The following is a 25,313-nucleotide window of genomic DNA, read 5'->3' as shown; positions in this document are numbered from 1 at the left end:
TGCTTCATTATCGGCATAGAGAAATTCAACCAATTTCTGTACATTGATATTGTATCCTGCGACTTTGCTGAATTCGTGGATCAGTTCTAGCAGCTTTTTGGTGGAGTCTTTCAGATTTTCCATGTAGAGAATCATGTCATTTGCAAAAAGTGAAAATTTGACTTCTTCTTGGCTGATTTGGATTCCTTTTATTTCATTTTGTTGTCTGATTGCTGAGGCTAGGACTTCCAACACTATGCTAAACAGCAGTGGTGAGAGTGGACATCCTGTCATGTTCCTGACCTCAGGGAGAAAGCTCTCAGTTTTTAAAGATAGCTTATTACCCACTAAAAATATCTAAAGCCCTTGTTTGTATGGAAAAAATAAAGAGTATATTATTAGGTATTTCAATGTCTCTCTAGAAAGCCCAAAGAAAATACCTATGATTTAACAACTGATATCCAATTAAGAAAAAATAAATGTTATCTTAGCACTTAAAATACAACCTGGATTTTAGTACTGGCTCTGTTGCTAAGAAGCTGTGAGACCTGGGAAAAATCATTCAACTTCTCTGAGCCATAGTGTGCAGATCTGTAATGGAGGTGCTAGGAATCACAAATTGATCTCTGAGGTCCCCTCAGGCTATAATAAGCTATGATTACATGAAATTAACAGAGTTTGAGCAGAATGAAATCAATAGAGATAAACATGCCAATTAGTGCATACTAATTCAGAGCTTCTCTCTTATAGGCTCATGTTTAAAAAGATATGTACCGCAAATAAAAGAGACTTAAGTAGAAATATTAAAATTATTCACCACTATGGTTTGCTTGTAAGCAAATATTTCCCAAACCAAATGTTTCAATACATTGTTATATGGAAATAATTAACTCAAGTATTTGAAGAGAGATTTGGGATTGTGTAAAAATTGCTTAATACATATTTGTAACAGGAGGAATGTCCTAATGCCAGTTTTATGTATGGCTCCATTTTTAGTGTAACAATGTTCATCAGTTTTACTTTTATGTTCTAAGAAGCTATTTTCTGTTAAATATTTTCATACTCATTATGTTGTGTTGCTCTACATTAAAAAAAGACCTACATGCCACTAAATACTAAAATCATATATTAGAATGTGATTGCTATTTTAAGTATGCCTGTTATTTTGCAAATTTTTTGAAGTTTCTGGAAAATAATCTAGTGTCAATTTTCATAGGAATGAGTAGGAGTTATTTTTTAAATGAAGTATTTTATCTCAATATGTCTCCTCATACTATTTTTCAGTAAAACTTAATGATAAATGATGGCAAATTCAAGTAGGAGAGAAATGTCTTTTCAGAAAAAGCTTATAAAATATTTCAGGATTTTCTCCTCCCACATAAATGCACTATATCGAAAAAGATTGTTTTGGATTAGAAATGTAGAAATAGGGGCGCCTGGGTGGCGCAGTCGGTTAAGCGTCCGACTTCAGCCAGGTCACGATCTCGCGGTCCGTGAGTTCGAGCCCCGCGTCGGGCTCTGGGCTGATGGCTCAGAGCCTGGAGCCTGCTTCCGATTCTGTGTCTCCCTCTCTCTCTGCCCCTGCCCCATTCATGCTCTGTCTCTCTCTGTCCAAAAAATAAATAAACGTTGAAAAAAAAATCATTAAAAAAAAAAAAAAAGAAATGTAGAAATAATGACAATGAGTGCTCACATGAAATAAAAGATTGGCTTCTTGGGACAATTTACATTTTCAGGGAAATAATAAATGCCTTTAACCTACTTTGTGAAACAGAAAGGTAAGTTCTTCGATCTTTCGGCCTTACTATCTCTTATGCCCTCATTTGCCACAGAAGAACAGTATATAGAAGGCATAGATATGCAAAGAAAAAAAAGTCTTAACTTACAAAAACAAAACATAACTTGTTTAAATTCCTTTGTTAGAACACATTGATGTGGCCACATCTAATTGCAAGAATGACTAGAAAATGTTTGTGTCACAAAAAAATGAGCAAAGGAAATTTGGTTAACAGAGACTCAACCATAACTGTGTTGTCTCTTTTATTTTTGTTTAAAATTGCTATCAGTGAATTTTAACTTTTATTTTATAATGTAAAATAAGCAATAGCCTTGCATTTGTGTTTGAAACTTTGAAGGCAAAGTTTCGTATTTACACAATTCCCAATAATATGTAGTACACAGTAAATTAAATCAAATTATAATTGATAAGTATAAATGTTACTAATAGTCTTTAAATACTTAAGAAAATCAAAAGTGTTACTAAACATTGGAAAAATTATTGTTTGTCTTAAAACGATACTAAATGCAGTATCAATTATGTAAATACTTATAAACATGTTCATGATGTACTGCAAACTTTTATCATAATGATTTATTTTTTGTGTTACGTATAATAAAAAAGTCGTAAATCTGCTTAGATCACTAATCCCAACCTAAGAAACTAAACTATGAAATCATTGCTTTTTCAAGAAAAGCACAAGGTAAGAATGTCCCCTTTTACCCCTTATTTTTAACACCATAATAAAAGTCCTAGCTAATGTAATAAGACAAGAAAAGAAAAGATATACAGAAGATTGCAGGATAGGGGAGCCAGGGTGGCTCAGTTGGTTGAGTGTCTGACTCTGACTTTTGATTTTTGTCTCAGGTCATGATCCCAGGGTCATGGGGTTGAGCCCTGCCTCAGGCTTCACACTGAGTGTGGAGCCTGCTTAAGATTCTCTCTCTGTCTCTGTCTGTCTTTTTCTCCCTCTGCCCCTCTCCCCCACTCATTTGCTCTTCCTCTCTAAAATAAAAAAAGAATACTATATATATATATATACATATATATATGTATATGTATATATATATAAAAGACTGGAGCAAACAAGGTCAATATATACATTCAGTCACTTTCCTATATACCAGCAGTGAACAAATAACATTTGAAATTCAAACCATAACACCATTTACATAAACATCCAAACAGTGAAATATTTTGGTACAAATCTAACAAAACATATATAAGATCTATATGAGGAAAACAATAAACCCTGGTGAATGAAATAGAAGGATATTTAAATAAATGAGGTGATGTTCCATATCAATGGACAGGAAGACCCAGTATTGTCAAGACATCAGTTCTGGATCTAAAGATAGAGTCCAAAAAAAAAAAAAAAAAGGTAAAATAAAATGAAATAAAAAAGATACAGTCCAGATCTAAAAATCCAAATCTCAGAAAAGTGTGTGTGTGTGTGTGTGTGTGTGTGTGTAGACAAACTGATTATAGAGTTTTCAAAGAGGCAAAAGACCCAGAATAACCAACATAGTACTGAAGAAGAACAAAGTTGGAGAACTGACGCTACTTGACTTCATGACTTGCTGTAAAGTTATAGTAAATCAAGACTGTGTGGTTTCAATGAAAGAGTATACAGATAGGTGTGGGGCTGCTACCTCCCCACAGTAGCTGCACTACAACTTACCATCTGGTTGGGCTGAGAAGCAGGTGGATGAACCAGTTCTGTTTACAGTTAATGAAGAGCACCCAAAACATTACGAATGAAGAACTTTGACAATGAAGCCTAGGAGGTATCTAGAAGAAGATGATTATTTGAATAAGGACTCGGGAGAGACCAGCATGCTGAAAAGACCTGTACCTTTGCACATGCACCAAACAACCCATTTTGATAAATTTGATTGCCCCACCCCCCAAGCTTGGGCACAAACAGGAACTCTTTCCAAAATGCTGCATGCCAATTAAAATTGCTATTATTGCATTATCTCTGACTTTTCTTTATATTCTTTGAGGGAAATAACTCACTCTTTGTAACTTTCCATCAACAGTATTTTATAAAATTTCAATCCTGGTCATCAACAAAGTCTTGCCAATGGTTTTCATCACCTCTTGGTTCTGGTTTATTTGCCAGGTGTGATAGCAGCTGTTGTACAGCTTCATAATGGAATCAAATATAAGAAATTTCCACATTGGTTGGGTAGATGGAAGTTAACAATAAAACAATTTGGGCTTCTCAGTTTCATTTTTGCTGTACTGCAAACAATGTATGTTTATCCTGTCCAATGAGGCTATCCCACAGATATAAGCTGCTAAACTGGGCATGTCAACAGGTCCAACAAAATAAAGAGGATGCTTCAATTGAGCCTGAGGTTTGCAGAGTGGAAATTTATGTGTCTCTGGGAGTGACAGCACTTGCAATACTGGCTCTGTTAGCTGTGACGTCTATCCTTCTGTGAGCAGCTCTTTGACGTGGAGGGAATTTCACTATGTTCAGAGCACACTAGGACTTGTTGCCCTTCTGCTGGTCACAATACATGCATTGATATGTTCCTGAAATAAATAAAACAATGTGTATGGTATACACCTCCAAATTTTATGACAGCTGTTTTCCTTCCAATTGTTGTCCTGTTATGTGAAGGTATATTTTCCCTGCCATGCTTAAGAAAGAAGATTCTAAGAGTTAGACATGGTTGAGAAGATACCACCAAAATTAATAAAACTGAGGTGTCTTCCCAGTTGTAGAATCACTGTTTACACACATTTTTGTTCGATATTGATATATTTTACCATAAACATTTCAAATATGCATTTGTTTAATAAAATGCCCACTTGAGGTTCTTACTGTAAAAAAGGAAAGAGTATATAGAAAGATCAAGGGAAGATAATAGAGAGTCCAGAATAGACCCGCATAAATATAGTTAACTGATCTTTGACAAAAGATAAAAGGTAAAGCAATGGAACAGAGATAGTTGTTTGCCGATGTTGTTGTTGTTGTTGTTGTTGTTGTTTTTTATAAGTGGTGTGGGATGACTAGACACCCACAGGCAGAGTAATGAATCTAAACACAGAACTTAACACCCTTCACGATATAGATCTCAGACCTGAGTGTAAATGGCCAATCTATAAAATATACTCCTAGAAGATAGCATTGAAGAAAACCTACATAATCTCAGGTATGGTGATGTCTTTTAACATACAACACCAACGTTATGATCCATGGAAGAAGTAATGGATAAGTTGTTTACAATTAAAAACTTTGACTCTGTGAAAGACACTATCAAGAGAAATAGAAGAAAACCCACAGAATGGGGGAGAATATTTGTAAAAGACAAATCTGCGAAAGCACTGTTATCCAAAATTTACAAAGAACTCTTAAAACTAAACAATAAGAAAACTAATACTCTAATTTAAAAAATAGGCCAAAGACTAACAGACACTTTACGAAAGATGATACACAGATTCTAAATAAGCATATGAAAATGTATTTCACACCATATCCCATTCAGGGAAATGCAAATTAAAACAGTGAGATACCACTGCACACTTATTAGAAGAGCCAAAACCCAGAACATTGACAACACCGAATAGACCAACAGAACTCTCATCCGTTGAGGGTGGAAATGCAAAATGGTATGGACATTTTGGAAGATGCTTTAGTGGTCTCTTACAAAACTAAACATGCTCTTACCACATGCTCTAGCAATCACACTCCTTATTGTTACTCAAAAAAGTTGAAACTTGTGTCCACACAAAAACCTAAGAAGAGATGTTTATAACAGCTTTATTTATAATTGTCAAAAATCACAGGAAATCAAGATGTTTTTCAAAGGGTAAATGGATAAATATGGTACATCTAGACAATGGAATGTTATTCAGTGCTAAAAATAAATGAGCTAGCAAGCCATAAACAGACCTGTATATAACTAAGTAAAAAAAGCCAGTCTAAAAAGGCTCCATACTATTATGATTCCATCTACATGACTCTGTGGAAAAGACAAAAACCTATTTTATATATATATATATATATATATATATATATATATATATCTCACAACGTACAAATTGGCAAGGCTTCTACACTAAAAAGTATAAAAAATTTTTGAAAGGTTATTTTTACAAATGAAGAGATATTCTAAATTAGAAGATTTGATATTTTTTAAATATCACATGTATGCATTAGCCTATATATTCAATTTAATCAACAGATTCCAACAGTTTTTATGATTTTCTTTTAGAAACTGACAGACTGGCTTTAATTTTATTTAAGGAATGGAAAGGAACAAATTTAACCAAAATAATATTTTAAAAAAATGAATAAAAAAACTTGGAAGACATCCATTACCTGATTTCAAGACTTACTATAAAGCTATATAATTAAGAAAGTGTTATATTGGTAATAGGAAAGATGAATGTACCAATGGAAAAAGTAGAGAGTCAGGAAATATATTCATACATATAACCAATTTATTTTTTATAGAGCTATCAAAGCAATTCAAGGCAGGAAAGAATACATTTTTAATAAATTGTGCAAAGAACAACTGAAAATCCACAATGGAAAAAATGAAACTTGAACCCTACCTCATATTATCATACATAAAATTAGTGTGGGTTGTGAGAAATGCTTAAATGTGAAATGCAGAAGTCTGAAACTCCTTGATGAAAACATAAGAGACTAACTCTTTGACCTCTAGACAAACAAATATTTCTAAAAGAAGACAAAAACAAGTTTTGAATGGTTAGTTTTGATTATATGTAAATCAAAAATTTTTTTTAAATAAAGCAACACCATAAAAAATTAGAAATGGATTCCCAAAAGAAAACAGTCACAAAACATGTATTTTACACTTGTAACAATGCAGTTGAATCTAGAATGTAACATATCAGTAAATTTAAGACAAATAAAAAAGAAGGAAAAAAATATAAAAGCCAAAAACAAAGTGGGGGTGGGTGGGGGCCATAAGGCTTGATTAGACACTTCACAAAACTGTTAGACAAAATTAAACTAATAACCTGTCTTGATCCAGCCAGGCTATTATAACAAAAATATGGACTGCGTAGCCAATAAGCAACAGAATTTTTTTTTCTTCCAGTTCTGCAGTCTGGAAAGTACCAAGAGATGATACCAACAAATTTTGTGTCCAGTGGCTCTCTTTGCACTGTAACCACACATGATCAGGCACAAGAGTTCTCTCTGGGGTCTCCTTTATTCGGATATTCATCCTCCAAAGGCCCTACCCCCAAATACCATTGCACTGGGTTTTAAACTTCAACATATGAGTATGGAGGTGAGCAGCATAAACATTCAGTCTGTTGCATTAGCTATGACAGAAACGCAAATTAAAACCATAAGAAACTATTTGCTGCCTATTGAGGCAATCAAGATTCAAAAAGTTTACGTCATGGAAGACAATGTAAATGGAGTAAAGTGGAAAAGGTCATGAGAGTATTTGGAATTATAATCATTGTAGTTAATGTTTGAGAGAGCAACTTCAATGAATGAAAAAGGAAAGGGAATGTTAGTCCCAGGTTTTCTCTTCAACATCCAGGTAGATAAAAAATATAGATTGATCCTTTATCATTATGAAATATCCCTTTAGTAACATTTTTGCTTTAGAAAACTATGTTGTCTGTGTCTGGGGTATCTGGGTGGCTCAGTCGGTTGGCTCAGGTCATGATCTCAGGGTTCGTGAGTTCAAGCTCCATGTTGGGCTCCTCCTTGACAGCATAGAGCCTGCTTGGGATTCTCTTTCTCCCTATTTCTCTGCCCCTCCCCTGCTCCTGCTCTCTCTCACTCTCTCTCTCTCTCTCTCTTGCTCTGTCTCTCTCAAAATAAATAAATAAACTTAAAAAAATAAACTTAAAAAATAATAATAAAAAAATAAATAACTATGTTGTTTAATATTAGGGCAGTCTCGAGTTCTTTTAATGTTGTTTGCATGGTATTTCCTCTGCACCATTAAACTTTCAACCTATTTGCATATTTAAACCTCAAATATATCTCCTGTAGAAAGCCTATAGTTGAATCTTGTTATTTTATCTTACAATTTTTGACTTTTGAAGGTTACTTCATTCCTGTGTTATTGCTGATAAGGTTTGATTTGTATCTTTCACTTAGTTGCTTTCCATATAGCTATTATCTTTTAATTCTTCCATTTACTCTTTCCTGACTCCTTTTACATTAAATGAATATTGTGTTGTGTAAAATTTTAATTTAATTAATAATTTTAAGTTATCCCTTGAGTTATTTTCTTTGTGGTTGTACTAGGGCTTACAATATAAATCTTAACTTACTGGACTCCAGCTTTTAGATTTAGTTCCAATGAGGATATAGAAACTACCCTCCTGTATTGCTCATTCCCTCCTCCACTTTTTATGTTATTTTTTGTATACATATTATCTCTATATTTGCTTTAAGTCCAACAATCCATAGTTACAGTTATTATTTTATACTGTACATATTATGTATTTTAAAGAAGCTAAGAGAAGACAGTAAATATATACAGACAAAGTTTGTTTTATAATAACGTTTTTATTTGCTATTGGTTTTTTCTCTTCATTTCTTGCAGATTTGTTGCTAATTGGTGTCATGTGTTTACACCAATACAGCTTTTTCTCACCCACCTTTTCTGTGTTGTAATTGTCAAATATATTACCTTTCAATATGTTATGGGTCCAGCAGCACAATTACATGATATTGTTTTCGACAACTGCTTTTTACATCAGTAAAGAGAAAAAAAGGGGAAGAAATGTAATTATATATTTTGTAATTACCTACATAATTATCTTTAACAGAACTCATTGTTTTGTATTTCATTCTGATATCACTTTCTTTCACCTTGAAGATTTTCCTTTAGAATTTCTTGTAAGATATGTCTCCAAGCAATGAATTCTGTTTTCATTTATCTGGAAATGTCTTCATTTACCATAATTTTGGAAAATTACTTATAATTAGTGTAAGATAGATAACAGAATCTCAACTGACGGTTTTTTGTTTTGGTTTTTTCGTTCATCTATTTGAATATGTTCTGTTACTTCTTTTTTTTCCCCCAAGTTCTTATATTTAAGTTTCAGTTACTTACCATACAGTGTAATATTAGTTTCAGGTGTAGAATTTAGTGATTCATCTGTTATATACAACACCCAGTGCTTATCACAACAAGTGCCCTCCGTAACATCCATCACCTATTTAATCCATCCCCTGCCCACCTCCCCTCCAGTAACCATCAAATTGTTCTCTATAGTTAAGTCTGTGTCTTGGTTTGTCTCTCTTTTTCCCCCCATGTTCATTTGTTTTGTTCCTTAAATTCCACCTATGAGTGAAATCATATAGTACTTGTCTTTCCCTGACTGACTTATTTAGCTTAGCATAATACTCTCTAGTTCCATCCATGTCATTGCAAATGGCAAGATTTCATTCTTTTTGATGACTGCATAATATTGCATTATATATATGTAATATATATATACACACACACACGTATATACATATACATATATCATATATTGTTTTATATTTCATTCTGATGTCACTTGCTTTCACCCTGAAGAATTTCCTTTAGAATTTCTTCTAAGATATGTCTCTAAGTAATGTTTATGTATATGTATATATATATATATATGTATATATAAGAGACATATCTTACAGGAGATTCTAAAGGAATTCTTCAAGGTGAAAGCAAATGACATCAGAATGAAATATAAAACAATGAGTTCTGTTAAGGGTAATTATGTAGGTAATTACAAAATATATAATTGCATTTCTTCTTTTTTTTCTTTACTGATGTAAAAAAACAATTTTCTAAAACAGTATTATGTAATTGTACTGTTGGACCTATAACATAATAAAATACACACACACACACACACACACACACACACACACACCGTATCTTCTCTATCCAATATCCATTGATCACTCAAAGGACATTTGGGCTCTTTTCATAATTTGGCTATTGTTGATAATGCTTCCATAAATATTGATGTGCATGTGTCCCTTCGAATTAGTATTTTTGTATCATTGTATAAGTACCTAATAGTGCAGTTGCTGGATCAGAATGTAGTTCTGTTTTTAGTTTCTTGAGGAACCTCCATACTGTTCTCCGGAGTGACTGCACCAGTTTGCATTTCCAACAATAGTGTAAGACGGTTCTCTTTTCTCCACATCCTTACCAACACCTGTTGTTTCCTGTGTTGTTACTTTTAGCCTTTCTGACTGGTGTGAGGTGATGTCTCCTTGTAGTTTTGATTTGTATTTCTGTGAGGATGAGTGATGTTGAATATCTTTTCATGCATCTATTAGCAATCTGTATATTTTCTTTAGAAAAATGTCTGTTCATGTCTTCTGCCCATTTTTAACTGGATTATTGGGGGGAGTGGTGTTGAATTTTTAAATTCTTTATATATTTTGGATACTACTCTTTGTGACATATGTCATTTGCAAATATCTTCTCCCATTCTGTAGGCTGCCTTTTAGTTTTGTTGATTATTTCTTTGCTGTGCAGAAGCTTTTTATCTTGATGAGGTCCAAATAGTTCATTTTTGCTTTTGTTTCCATTGCTTCCAGAGACATGTCTAATTGCTACAGCCAATGTCAAAAAGGTTTCTACCTGTGTTGTTCTCTAGAATTTTGATGGTTTCCAGTATCACATTTACATCTTTAATCTATTTTGAATTTATTTTTATGTACGGTATAAGAAAGTGGTCCAGTTTCATTCTTCTGCATGTTGGTGTTCAGTTTTCCCAGTATCATCTGTTGAAGAGACTGTCTTATTTCCACTGCATATTCCTCCCTGCTTTGTTGAAGATTAACTGGCCATATAATTGTGGCTTCATTTCTGAGTTTTCTATTCTGTTGCATGGATCTATGTGTCTGTCTTTGTGCCAGTACCCTAATGTCTTGACCACTACAACTTTGTGTCATAACTTGGAGTCCAGAATCATGATGCTTTTTCTTTTTCAAGATTACTTTGGCTATTTGGAGTCTTGTGTGGTTCCATACAAATTTTTAGATTGTTTGTTCCAGCTCTGTCAAAAATGCTGGTGGCATTTGGACAGGGATTGCATTAAATGTGTAGATTGCTTTGGGTAACAGACATTTTAACAATATGTCTTCTTCCAATCCATCAGTATGGGATGTTTTTCTATTTCCTTGTGTCATCCTCAATTTTTTTCATCAGTGTTTTATAGTTTTCAAAGTACAGATTTTTTACCCTTTGGTTAGGTTTATTGCTATGTATCTTATGGTTTTTGGTGCAGTTGTAAGTTGGATTGTCTAATTGCTTCTTGGAATTTGTTGTTTTTGATGATAAGTCAGTTCATTTCTTATTGAGCTCCCATATAAATAATGACTAGTTTTTTTCTTGCTGTTTTCAAGATTTTCTCTTTGCTTTTAACTTTTCTAAAATTATTTTTTAAGTTTATTTATTTATTGTAAGAGTGAGAGAGAAAGACATAGCAAGAGCAGGGAAGGGGCAGAGAGAGAGAGAGAGAGAGAGAGAGAGAGAGAGAGAATCCCAAGCAAGCTCCATGCTGTCAGCAATGTGGAGCTCAAACTCACGAACCATGAGATCGTGACCTGAGTGGAAACCAAGAGTTGGACTGTTAACTGACTGAGCCACCCAGACACCCCTCCTTTCCTCTTAATATTTTAACTATTATGCCCTTGAGTGTATAACTTTTTGTGTTTTTCTTCTATAGAGTGCACTGAGCTTCCTCAGTGAATCAGTGAGCACATTGACCTTTTCATCAGATCTGGAAAGGTTTCAGTCAGTATTTCCTCAAATATTTCTTTTTCTTTTTGTCTCTCTTCTTTTTCTGGTCCAGTTACACATATGTTTTCCAATTACTAGGGTCTCACATTTCCTTTAAACATTATAATTTTTTCATCATTCTTTCTTCTATTAGTTCCTCATAATGTCTATTTATCTTTCTTCAAATTTATCTTGTTCTTTTTTCCTCTAGTTGGAAATGATTGTTAAGTTTCTCATAAGTGTTTCATTTTGGTCATCATGGTTTTCAACTGAAGAATTTCCATTCTGATATTTGTAATAATTTAAATATCTTCATTGATACTCTATTTGATAATATTTATATTTCCCTTTAAAAATAAAAGCAGTTTTGGAACCTGTCCATGACAGCTACCTTGAAGTCTTTCATTCTGATACACCATCTGGTGTATCTCTGTCCCTCATCGGAATGACACTCTGCCCCTCGTAGGCAGTTTCTGTCACTGCTTTCTTCTCTCTATATGTGTCATACTTTCTGTTGTGGTTTATTTGCATGACTTGTAATTTTTTTGGTGAAAAGAAGACAGTCTAGATAGTATAGTGTAGCAACTGTCAGTACAAATTCCACCTTCCCAGAGGTTGTTTTGTGGTTGTTTCTTAGTCATTTTTTTGTGTAGTGATTTTGCAAAACCAATTCTGTGAAATCACTTTTTGCACCATTTTGAAGCCTGTGATGTCCCTTTTGAGATCATTTTTCTTGCTTTTATCTTTTTAGTCAGCCTAACTGTGGGTCTTCCCTGAGTTGGTAGAAGCTGCATTTTACAAAGGTTTTACTTAAGTCCTTTTAGTCATTTAGATGATCCCATTTCCTGTTAGATATATGTGGCTTATTTTGCCCCCAGTTTCAGCCACAGATCATTAGCTTGGAGGTATCCCCTCTGGTCACCCTGAAGAAAGGTTTAGGCTTGAGCATGCACTCAATCTTCTAAACTGCAAGGGATAGGGTGAACTTGCATTTCACTCTGAATTTTTTAATTAACTTATGAGAATAGTTCGATCATTCAGTAATTGTTTGGTCAGAGGTTTTGTTTGCATCCTGTGTTTCTGAGTCTGTTCATGGCTTGGGGATGCTTTCAAATCTACCCCACATCCTGCTCAGATTGTTTGTGACTGAGTTCAACCCAATGCATGTACACAAGCCACCCAATTCCCAGAGTTGATGATTATCCCCAAAGGTCTATTCTTGGCTCTCTCTCCTTTCAGTTCTCTCTATTAAGCCTCTGGCTGTTCTACCATTTTGCTTATATCATTAACCTATCATCTTTCTCTACAACAAGATCTCTATTTTTTTTTTGACACCACTAGGCATGAAGGCCTCCATTCTTTGATCCAATTATAATCAACTCCCTCAAGCAGAACTTTTGCTGGAATGACATCCTGTCTCTATTCGTTGACATTGGGTAGGTGTGGCAACCATTGGTTTTCTCAGCTTGCTCCCTCTTCTTGTAACATGAACCTCTGCCTTAAAAGTGAGTCAAGGCAGAGGTATTAGGGGCCCTAGTATCCTTGGTTTGATATGCTTGGGTAAGAATTTCCACCATATAAGTGTAATGTCAGGGGAATGAAGACTTAGTCTTATCAAATGTGCACCTGCACGGAATAGAGTCTCTGCAACAGGGAGCTGGGGCAGTAAGTGAGACATTCAGGCAGCATGCCCCTCCTAGGTTGAAACCACAATCCCAGAATGATAACTTGGAGGAGGAACCCATCTTCTTGGTATGACCTGCCTGTAATAAGATGCCCTGTATAGAGCTCTGGCACATGTTGCTAGAGAGTAGTGGTAAGGGATGAGGTTGTGGCTCAAGGGCCATAGATTCTTGCCATTCTTTGAAGGGATTTATTATATTTTCTTGAATGGCCATTCCTCTATTTATATTGTTTTTAGGACAACTTCCAGAGTCTCTATTTTTAAAATTTACTATTATTACTATTATTATTATTATTCATCTCATCATGCCCCATATTTCAAGAGTTGTGACTATCTCCTGCATCCAGTTCTGATCCCTTCAAGGTTGGAACCATGTCTTCTCATCATATCCCACTATGCCTCGTACAGAGCTTTTTTCATAGACAATGCCTAAAATGTCTGCTGAACTGAGTTGTCCAGAATTAACCAGGCCATGCGTCATTACTGACACAAAACTGTGCTCAGGGTGAAGAGAAGAGAATGAGAGATAGTAGAGAAATGCCATGGGAAAGATAACATTGGAACTGAGCCTTGTGGAAGGTTAAGATTTGACAGGTGGAAAGGAAAAGAAGGGGCAAAGCAGGCAAGAGTCTGAGCATGAGCAAGTCCTGCCATTTCCGGTGATTTCAGACTCTTCAGAATCTTTAAATGACTTTAAAAATTGATGAATTAATTTGTTGTTTGCTAAAGAGAGCATCTGCTGAGCTCTTTATTCCAACATTCTGGAAACCTCTTGTTCCTCTTAGTCTAGTTTAGTCTTTTTTTTTTAATGCATATTAAAGTAAACTAAATATTTCCCACTACGTACATCCAAACGAAATTTAAATACTAGGCTCAGATAAGTATTAACCATTTTTTGGTTTTGTTTTGTTTTAGCTCACATAGGTGTGTAGTGAGGTTTTTTTTAAGTTTATTTATTTTGAGAGAGAAAAAACACGAGTGGGGGGGGCGGAGAGAGAGAGAGAGAAAGAGAGAATCCCAAGCAAAGCCCCATGTGGGGCTTCAAACCCACGAAACTGTGAGATCATGACCTGAGCCTAAACCAACAGTTGGAGGCTTCACCAACTAAGCCTCCTAGGTGCCCCTGCAGTGAGATGTTTTCAAAGTTGTGCAGACTCTGGTAAGTTTTTTCTGTTTATGCAATTGCATATGGCATTGCAGAATATTTAACATATCTCACTATCATTCCCTAAATGTAGGTAGCACCATTCCAATCATTGTGGCTATTAAAACTCCTTCACCAACTTCCAAAATACATATATTTTTATAAGAATGTGGGCATACTATGCATACGTTCTCTGATTTGTGTGTCTCTGACTACAATATATCTTTGAGGGAATTCAGTGCCAATGCATGTTGATCTACCTCATTCTTTTAAATCATTATTTGCTTACAGTATTATGGATGTATTCTGTTTTTCTATTCTAAAACTAACATTTGGTTGACCACTTCAAATTTTCCAAATATATTTGATTTTATTGACTCTTTTTATATAGGATTATTTTTTAAGTTTTTTATTTATTTTGAGAGAGAAAGTGTGAGCAGGGGAGAGACAGAGAGAGAGAGAGACAAAGAGAGAGAATCCCAAGCAGTCTCTGCACTGTCAGCACAGAGCTTGATGTGGGGGTTGAACTCACAAACTGTGAGATCATGATCTGAGCCAAAATCAAGAATCAGACACTTAACCGACTGAGCCACACATGTGCCTTGATTTTATTGGCTCTCATTTAAAGATTTTTAAAGTTATTTGCTATCTGACTAGTGACTAATCTTCACAGATCAAATAAAATTTATTTTAAAAATGCACAGTACATTTTATCTTAAATTTTACTTTCCATAAGCCTGGTTTCTTTTAATTTCACAACTTGCTAAGGTTCTGTTATTGTATTTTAAGAGGGGGAAATTGAAGATCAAAGAGGTTGAGAAATTTTAAATGATTAGACGAGATTGAGAGAGATAAATGCAGCATTATTCAAAACAGCCAAGTTATAGAAACAACCAAAGTTCCATCAGTGGATGAGCAGATAAAGGCGTAGTATCTATACACGCTGGAATATATTTCCACCATTAGAAAGAAGGAAATCTTGCCATAGGTGACAACATGGGTGGAGCCTTACGCTCCATTATGCTAAGTGAAATAAGCCAGAGAGAGAAAGACAAATATTGCATGGTATCCCTTAAAAGTGGAATCTAAAATAAATAAATAAATAAAATCCAACTCCTAGAAACAAAGTGGAAAGTGGTTGCCAAGGGCTGGGGAGTGTAGTAAAAGAGTACAAACTTTTAACTCTAAGATAAATGAGGTCTGTAAAACATGGTGACTATCACTGATATCACTGTACTATATAAATGAAATTTGCTAATAGAGTAGATCTTAGATGTTCTTACACACATACATATAAGCATACATGCATACAAACATACATACATATATACATACGGTGATGGATATGTTAATTAAGTGCATGAGTAATATCCTTTGGCAACGCATATGTACATAAAATCACCATGATGTACACTGTAAATGTGTTATGATTTTGTCAGTTATATCTCAATAAAGCTGAGGTTTGTTTTTAAGAGTCACAGGTAAATTTGAAACCAGGATTTGTGCCTCTTCCTGTGCACCCTACAGCCACACCACACTCCTGTAGTTTCTTCTGAATTAACCACTTCATGCTTCTATCAATAATCTTGAATTCTAGTCTTTTAAAATATTTCTGCCTTCATCCAACTCTCCTGAATAGGAACTCGTGTGTAAATTGAAATGTCTCTTCCAACGAAAGCCTGTAAGCAGCTAAATTGTTCAGAAATTGGGGAAATGTCTGTTCCCTTGCCTACAAGATCTTGTTCCATTTATCAATAGCAATTGTTTAGATCAAAGCTGAGGGACACATGAAATTCACTGTGAAGTCTGCAAACTGCAGAACATGTGGCATTTATTTCTTCAGTTTGTTTCGGCACAAAACCTTGAAATGTGCCCTTGTATTCTGAACACATTTCCAACAGGCATTCTTGCTTTCCATGTGTGTTTAATGTCAAAGAATAAACAAGGACAATTTCCTTGAAGACATACTCCGATTGTTTAAGAAACATCAAAAACATTAACAATTCTTGTAATGAGTAACAAATTGTGCATTGTTCTTTTAAACACAAGCATTTTATGGGGCGCCTGGGTGGCGCAGTCGGTTAAGCGTCCGACTTCAGCCAGGTCACGATCTCGCGGTCCGTGAGTTCGAGCTCCGCATCGGGCTCTGGGCTGATGGCTCAGAGCCTGGAGCCTGTTTCCAATTCTGTGTCTCCCTCTCTCTCTGCCCCTCCCCCGTTCATGCTCTGTCTCTCTCTGTCCCAAAAATAAATAAACGTTGGAAAAAAAAATTAAAAAAAAAATAAAGAAAAAAAAATAAAAGGATCAGAAGAGAAAACAAATCGTCATTGCCTGGAAATTTTATTTCCCCCAAATCTCATCTTTGAGAGTCTACAAATTCTTTTTTCCCAGATTAAATTCGGTTTTGGATGTAAACACCAGAATGATAATTATAGCATGGTTGTCCAAACTGAGACTCTGTCATAGGTATAATTTTTTTTCTTTCTGTTTTAGTAATAAGCCCCTATCTAAAATATGCATTCCTCAAAGAAAATGAAGGAGGTCAGGTGGCATGATTTGACTTTGTTTGTTTGTTTTCCACTTAATAATCAAGAGCCCGTTCTGGTTGCATGCTTCATATAAAACTAGAACAAAGCTCATTTGGCTCCCCAATCCTTTACACTTCCAGAAGCCAGTTTGTCCTCAAATTTCTTGACTATGTCCATAAAATTTAGCCCTGTAAACTTAACAATACTTTGAAGGGGAGGAATCTGAAGAGCACATGACTAGACTGATATTTTATCAGAAAATAAAAACAAACCCTGTCATTTATAAGACAATATTTTGGGCTCTTTAGCCTGAGTGCTAACTTAATAAAATATGATACCCACTTTAGCAGGACGTTAAATTATAGAAACAAAATGGTCAAAGTATGCCATGAACATATTTCATAAGTTTATTCAGATATTTGGAAAATTGTCTTCCTTGACACACTAGATTTTTAAATTTCAGCTTTATTGAGGTATAATTGACAGTTTCAGCACAAAAGAGAAAATTCCTTTGTGTACTTAATCCATGAATCTGTGTATCTGACCGGTAGTAATAATAAATAATTATAAGTTATGCTAAGTTATCTAAAAATGAATGCAAATTGGGGCACCTGGCTGGCTCACTTGGTTAAGCATCTGACTCTTGACTTTGGCTCAGGTCATGATACCTCTATCTCAAAATAAATATACTTAAACAAATGAAGGCAAATTAAGAACCACTGACTGGCATATTAATATAAGTGACTTATTAATATAAGTGTGTGTGTGTCTGTGTTGTATGAAACTACTGAATACTCAACTATATCATAATCAATTTATTTCACACTGCATTATATAAGTTCTAATTATAACCTCTATTACCTTTCTATAAACTCATTTTCTACATGAAAATTACTCAGATCATCAAGATGTCATTATGTTCCTTAGGATAAGCATCATTAGCCTTTACTAACTTATATTTTATTTTTTTATTTTTTATTTTTTTTTAATTTTTTTATTTATATATGAAATTTATTGTCAAATTGGTTTCCATACAACACCCAGTGCTCATCCCAAAAGGTGCCCTCCTCAATACCCATCACCCACCCTCTCCTCCCTCCCACCCCCCATCAACCCTCAGTTTGCTCTCAGTTCTCAACAGTCTCTTATGCTTTGGCTCTCTCCCAGTCTAACCTCTTTTTTTTTTTTTTCCTTCCCCTCCCCCATGGGTTCCTGTTAAGTTTCTCAGGATCCACATAAGAGTGAAACCATATGGTATCTGTCTTTCTCTGTATGGCTTATTTCACTTAGCATCACACTCTCCAGTTCCATCCACGTTGCTACAAAAGGCCATATTTCATTTTTTCTCATTGCCACGTAGTATTCCATAGTGTATATAAACCACAATTTCTTTATCCATTCATCAGTTGATGGACATTTAGGCTCTTTCCATAATTTGGCTATTGTTGAGAGTGCTGCTATGAACATTGGGGTACAAGTGCCCCTATGCATCAGTACTCCTGTATCCCTTGGATAAATTCCTAGCAGTGCTATTGCTGGGTCATAGGGTAGGTCTATTTTTAATTTTCTGAGGAACCTCCACACTGCTTTCCAGAGCGGCTGCACCAATTTGCATTCCCACCAACAGTGCAAGAGGGTTCCCGTTTCTCCACATCCTCTCCAGCATCTAGAGTCTCCTGATTTGTTCATTTTGGCCACTCTGACTGGCGTGAGGTGATATCTGAGTGTGGTTTTGATTTGTATTTCCCTGATAAGGAGCGACGCTGAACATCTTTTCATGTGCCTGTTGGCCATCCGGATGTCTTCTTTAGAGAAGTGTCTATTCATGTTTTCTGCCCATTTCTTCACTGGGTTATTTGCTTTTCGGGTGTGGAGTTTGGTGAGCTCTTTATAGATTTTGGATACTAGCCCTTTGTCCGATATGTCATTTGCAAATATCTTTTCCCATTCCGTTGGTTGCCTTTTAGTTTTGTTGGTTGTTTCCTTTGCTGTGCAGAAGCTTTTTATCTTCATAAGGTCCCAGTAATTCACTTTTGCCTTTAATTCCCTTGCCTTTGGGAATGTGTCGAGTAAGAGATTGCTACGGCTGAGGTCAGAGAGGTCTTTTCCTGCTTTCTCCTCTAGGGTTTTGATGGTTTCCTGTCTCACATTCAGGTCCTTTATCCATTTTGAGTTTATTTTTGTGAATGGTGTGAGAAAGTGGTCTAGTTTCAACCTTCTGCATGTTGCTGTCCAGTTCTCCCAGCACCATTTGTTAAAGAGACTGTCTTTTTTCCATTGGATGCTCTTTCCTGCTTTGTCAAAGATGAGTTGGCCATACGTTTGTGGGTCTAGTTCTGGGGTTTCTATTCTATTCCATTGGTCTATGTGTCTGTTTTTGTGCCAATACCATGCTGTCTTGATGATGACAGCTTTGTAGTAGAGGCTAAAGTCTGGGATTGTGATGCCTCCTGCTTTGGTCTTCTTCTTCAAAATTACTTTGGCTATTCGGGGCCTTTTGTGGTTCCATATGAATTTTAGGATTGCTTGTTCTAGTTTCGAGAAGAATGCTGGTGCAATTTTGATTGGGATTGCATTGAATGTGTAGATAGCTTTGGGTAGTATTGACATTTTGACAATATTTATTCTTCCAATCCATGAGCAGGGAATGTCTTTCCATTTCTTTAAATCTTCTTCAATTACCTTCATAAGCTTTCTATAGTTTTCAGCATACAGATCCTTTACATCTTTGGTTAGATTTATTCCTAGGTATTTTATGCTTCTTGGTGCAATTGTGAATGGGATCAGTTTCCTTATTTGTCTTTCTGTTGCTTCATTGTACTAACTTATATTTTAAACTGATTTATGATCCATGTTATTACTTACTCTTAACAAACTTTATAAACTATTATATGGTGAAATAATGCTTTTTACTTAGCAAATAAACAGAATTTTATTTTAATGTTTATTTATTTTTGAGAGAGAAGAGAGAGGGACAGAGTGTGAATAGGAGAGGGGCAGAGAGAGAGAGGGAGACACAGAATCCAAAGCAGGCTCCAGGCTTTGAGCTGTCAGCACAGAGCCCAATACAGGGCTCGAACTCACGAACCACGAGATCATGATCTGGGTCAAAGTGGGATATTTAATTAACTGAGCCACCCAGGCACCTGCAGAATTTTATTTTAAAAAGAAGAAATTAAGCAAAGTGTTTTTCTGCAGGCATCTGTTCTTTCATCATTGTGGAAATTAAAATTTTGATTCTTCAAATAGTAATTTTAAGTTAAATATAGTTCTTACATGTTAAATTGACTGCACATGGAAGAATAGTATCCTTAAATTTTTTATCTTATTTATTTTATTTTATGTTATTTTATTTTTAGTTTATTTTATTTATTTTTGAGAGAGAGTGAGAGAGAGAACACAAGCGAGGGAGAGGCAGAGAGAGGGAGCCACAGAATACAAAGCAGGCTCCAGGCTCTGAGCTGTCAGCCCAAAGCCCGATGGGGACCTTGAACCCACCAGCCATGAGATCGTGAGCCAAGCCGAAGTTGGAAGCTTAACCGACTGAGCCTATCCAGGTGCCCCTTAAATATTTTAAATATAATTATACTTAAATAAAACTTGGCTATGTTAAATAACTTGTTCAAAAGACTGCATGTATGGGAATTAAACTGAATTTTGAAGCAAACCTTTGTTTCAAAACGTGAACATTTGTTTTGATCTAAACCCAAAAAAAAGTAGTAAGTGTGTATTAAAAAATGTAAAACATCCATAGTACATCAAGTGTTGAGTGAGAGTCCCTAAGTGTAATCTTTCATATAGTTATCTTAGTTTATAAGACATTCACCAGCTTAAATTGAACTTAGAAATTTGTAAGAAAAGTTAATTGCTGTATGCCTAAGTGTCTGTGTTGAGTGTGTATATTTGTGTGTGTGAGTGTGTGTATGCATGTGTGGGCATTCATGTGTGTGTGAGAGACAGAGTTAAGTAAGTGCTTATTCCAAGTGAGAATACATAACTTTCTCTTTCTGTTTCTACTGGCTAGATAATACTCTATTGTCTGAATTTCTATATAATAAAAGAAGTTAATCTTCAAAAACTAGAGAGCATTAACTAAAAAATACATGATTAAAAACAAATGACAGGGGCATGTGGGTGTCTCAGTCGGTGAAGCATCCAACTCTTGATTTCAGCTCAGGTCATGATCTCATGGTTCCTGAGTTCAAGCCCCATATCAGGCTCTATGACAGTGCAGAGTCTGCTTGGGATTCTCTCTCTCTCTCTCTCTCTCCCCCTCCCTCTCTCAAAATAAATAAATAAACTTTAAAAAAAACAAAGAGAAAATTTTGTAAGTGTTTGTATGGCAGAGCAAATATGCTACAGGGTTTTTACTATAGTACAAAAAACCCATATATAAGCAGCTGATACTGAAAAGGGAGCTCTCATCATTGATGGGGTATGGGTAGCAAATACTAATACCATTGCATAATGCAGGTTTGAGCCTATGTAATGATCCAAGCTGCTAGAGATAAATCAAGCCCTTATCAATTCAGAACCAAATAAGGAACAATGCTTAATTGCTCAAGTACTGTAGACTGTATTTCTCTCACATAAAAGGCAGCGGTGAATATCCCAATGTTGGCAGAATTTCTCTGCTCCAGAAAGTTATCGGGAACATCCAGAAACAGATTAGCATTAACTCAGCTATACTAGGTGTGTGACTTCCAGCCCCAGGTCTATGGTCTAAATCTGTAAGAGCTATATTTGTCTATGTGATTGGTAAAAGTGATAAATAGATTATCAGTTAAGGTATACCTTTAACTGGTATTTAAATTAACAAGGGTCAAGGGTATTTAAATTAACAATATGTACCAATATTTGATATGTGCATACAGTACTTTGATGAAGTAATTCTACTTATGAAAATTTCACCTGGTGGAAAATCATTTAGATGTGTACAAACGTGTGAACAGTTATGTGGTCTACTATTAGTTATAATAATAAAAATATACGTTTAAAAATTCTTAGGTGAGGGGCACCTGGGTGGCTCAATGGGTTAAGTGACTGACTCTTGATTTCAGCTCCGGTCACGATCTCACAGTTACGTGAGTATGGGCCCCGCATTGGGCTCTGTGCTGACAGCATGGAGCCTGCTTGGGATTTTCTCCCTCTCCCTCTGCCCCTTCCCTGCTTGCTCTCTGTCTCTCTTTCAAAATAAATAAATAAACATTAAGAAAATTTAAAAAAAAATTAGGTGTTCATAGTGATTTAAAATAGCTTTAATTTTCAGATTATCTCCAATAAACATGACAGAATGCAGGAGAGATTTTTGAAAAGTAGTTTTAAGAAACAGATAATTTAAAATTTATAAATTGGAAATAGAGATTGTTTTAATTCCACTCTTCCTAATGTTGAAAAGCCAAAACTCAAAGGATCTAATAATGCATAATATTGCATATTTTGCCTGTATGCATATTATTTATATTATGCATATGATGTATATTTATAACTAAGTCTTATATACTAGAAATCTGGCCAAATGAAAAAATAATAAGTAGTGTTAGAGAAGGAGGTGTGAGCTTATAGAAACACTTATCTCAATTTGAATCCCTCCTCTACCATCTGTGTAATTTTCAGCAAGTAATTGATTTTCCCTAATTTTCAATTCTATCACTTGAAAATCAGCCTAGTGAAGATTTCATTTGTGTAATCATGGCTATTAAATAAGGCCATATTTGTGTAGTACTCAATACAATGCTAAGAAGTAAGTGTTCAAGGATGGTAATTTTATTGTTGTTTTTCATTATTATTATTGTTGTTGTTGTTGATTTGTGTATTTGTTAAAGGGATCTCTGAAGTCATCTAACCTAGTAATTGTGCACGTGTCCCTTTTATACAGATCAACCAGGCTCTGCTAAGGGAAACACTATGTTTTAAGTAGTCCCATTATCTATAAACATTATAATTTTATATAATTGTTACTATACTAAGTATATACATGGGTATATACCAACAAAATTGATAACTTTAGTTATTTTAATATTTACTCAAAATTATCAGGGCGCCTGGGTGGCTCAGTTCGTTAAGCGTCCGACTTCGGCTCAGGTTGTGATCTCATGGTCCGTGAGTTCGAGCCCCGTGTCGGGCTCTGTGCTGACATCTCAGAACCTGGAGCCTACTTCCGATTCTGTGCCTCCCTCTCTCTCTGCCCATCTCCCACTCATGCTCTGTCTCTCTCTGCCTCAGAAATAAATAAACATTAAAAAAAAATTTAATATTTACTCAAAATTCTCATGAGCTTGCCTAATAATGCATAAGCAAATAATTTTACATTTAAGCAATTTTATCATTTCGAACAAGTTAAAAGATAGTTATGATATATAATATAGTCAGTTGATGGGAAAGTGTAAAGTTATGGATTTTCTTTGGAAACCAATTAAATAACACATATTTTGAAGATGGAAGGCTCATACATTGCGGAACAAGGCCAACGTTTGTGCCATTCTTGAGAAATAATATTTAACAGTTGGGAAGATGGCAGAGGCATGCCACACCATGTTTCCATTAAGTAAGGCTATTTTTTTAAATGAGAGTTTGCTTATTAGCATGTTAAATCTCACTGGGGGGAAGAGGGAAATAATGATTTTGAAGCAGTAACAGCTCAGCCATCTTTAAGGAAAGCATTCATATTGAGGAAATCTTTGATTTTTGTTTTTTTTGTTGTTGTTGTTTTTTAAATATAGAGCTGCTAGATTGCTTCCTTTTTGCATATAGCTAGAATATAATTAAAATAGATAATTTGAGAAAGTAATTACTGAGTTCTTCTTTCAGTCCTTGCACATTCATTAAGGATTATATATAAACCCGAATTAGCCTAAAAAGTATAGTAGATGACAGCTCAAAAGCTATCTTGAGTTATAATATTAAGAACAGTCATCTTTTCTCATAAATATCTGTGTTTAATTTGAAACTATGCAAAGTTATATTAATTTGTATAATCAAGGTTTTAAAATACTGCAGCATAATAAATGACAAACTAGAAGAACAATCTGAATTTTTATTTTATATTTATTTTAAATATAAATATATATTTATATATATAAATATATAAATATATTTGTTCCATCTTGCTTACATTTTCACATCTTAAGTCTTTTGTTAAGTCATTATTATTTTAATAAGCTAAACTGTATGCAAACTGATACCTTTTCTACCTTCGCCTGTTCAAAATATGTGTCATAGGCAGTTTCTTTTCTATTAACCAAAAGAGAGAAAATGACATTATGTGTGAAGTTACTGCAATGCGGCCATTGGCTCACCATGAGTAAACTCAAAATAGGTTAATTGAATAGGATTTCAATTCAGAACACAAGTGTGACTGTCTAGCACTAGCAGATATATAAAGCCCTGAACTTGATTACAGTGTGAATTGCATGAGTTTATTCAGTGTTCATAGTCTTTCCAGTTTCACCCTTTATTCTCAGCATTGATTCCTGCTTAGGTATCCAATGTCCATTAGTAAATGGAAAATTTATTTTTTCAACTGAAAGTTATCTTCGATAGAAAAGTGAAAATGACATTGAAATTGAACAGGATGTTAAAAGTAATAAAAATAGGATTTACTTTTTTCAGACACAGTTTATTATATTACAAAATTAGACTATTGATAAAATATCTTGAACAGTTTTGTGTTGCAGGAGAAGCAGATATTTATCAAAATCTATGAATTAAGGTACACAGAAATATGTCTTAAAATTTTTCCTTATTAAAAAAAAAACCTTTCCTTATTAACTTATTTCAGGTTTTTATCTGTTTTGCCAAGTATTAACCCACAATAATCTTTGGGTTAATCATTCAGGAGACAAAATGCAAAGAAAAGTTTTGAAAGACATTTTTTGATAAGAAGCAGGTAAGAGACTTGCTATACAAGATATCAGGACGTTCTACAGCCATGGGAACCAAGAGAGTGTGCACAGGAACAAATAGAAAAAAGGAGTCAAAAAGACTGCCTTATATGAATATCTAATGTATGATGAGGTTAGCATTTCATATTGCTGAGGAAATCATAAACTCTTCATAAGTGGTACTCAGAAAGTAAGTTTAGCTACCAGATAGAAAAAAAAATAGTATCAGTTTCAATTGTTGATGAGATATGGAACAGCAGATACACTCTTAAGGACAAATTGGTACTGCTATTGAGAAAATCAATTTGGCATTACATTATCTTATAAAGTTGAACTTGTACAATCCTTATGATCCAGCAATCACACTTCCAGGAATATAGTCTCATACACCAGAAGCCATGCACCATCAGTATTATTCATAATAGAACAACAACAAATGTATCTGTAAGATAGATATTGACTTAAGTATGGTCATACAACCCAAAAGTAAACAACATATTATTTGGGATATTTACCTAAGAGACAAAAGAGTAATGTTAAGCAAGGCATTGAATAACAGTAGATTCTACTAAAAG

The 25,313-nt window shown here is 34.7% G+C and overlaps 1 pseudogene; it reads left to right on the top strand.

Annotated features, from left to right (window-relative positions):
• Positions 1–3,488: 3,488 nt before the first annotated feature.
• On the top strand, positions 3,489–4,492 carry LOC121035746 (metalloreductase STEAP1-like; annotated as a pseudogene).
• Positions 4,493–25,313: the final 20,821 nt, after the last annotated feature.

Source organism: Herpailurus yagouaroundi, unplaced genomic scaffold, assembly GCF_014898765.1.
Source record: "Herpailurus yagouaroundi ecotype Mexico unplaced genomic scaffold, PumYag 162, whole genome shotgun sequence".
Taxonomy (NCBI): domain Eukaryota; kingdom Metazoa; phylum Chordata; class Mammalia; order Carnivora; family Felidae; genus Herpailurus; species Herpailurus yagouaroundi.
Note: the sequence above shows the minus strand (reverse complement) of the source record. Positions and strands in the feature narration are given on the sequence as shown.